Source organism: Buceros rhinoceros, unplaced genomic scaffold (assembly GCF_000710305.1).
Source record: "Buceros rhinoceros silvestris isolate BGI_N320 unplaced genomic scaffold, ASM71030v1 scaffold26897, whole genome shotgun sequence".
NCBI lineage: Eukaryota > Metazoa > Chordata > Aves > Bucerotiformes > Bucerotidae > Buceros > Buceros rhinoceros.
Genome location: NW_010423161.1, coordinates 2,116 through 2,599, shown reverse-complemented (window position 1 = coordinate 2,599; position 484 = coordinate 2,116).

Below are 484 nucleotides of genomic sequence, written 5' to 3'. Positions count from 1 at the left end.
CCCGGGCCCCCCCCCGCCTGGGGGGGGGCTTGCCAGCCGTGGAGCATGGGGAGATGGAGCCATGCCGAGCCCTGGGGCTGGGCCGTGTCCCCGCGGGGCTGCTCTGCTGAGCACAGAGCCGGGGGAAGCCACCAGCCGTGCCCCGGCTCTCCTTCAGCCGGCCCAGAGTAAACAGGAGATAAAGGGCTGCGGTTTCCCCCGTGGGAAGGGGACGGAGCGCGGGGACAAGCAGATAGGGCTGTGCCTGAGACCTTCAGCATGAGCTGAGGGCTGTGCCACAGCCTCCAGCCGGCCCAGCAAAGGGCAGAGCTCCCTGGAGCGCCGGGACACCCCGCAGCTCTCTGTGAGCGAGCACTGGGTGCTCGGACCCCGTGTCCAGGGGTCTCGGCACCACTTTGTGGTTTCAACAGATGTTTAAAAACATCAATGGGATTGATGAGGAGAGGGGACAGAGCTGGGGGGGTTCAGCCTGGCGCAGAGCAGG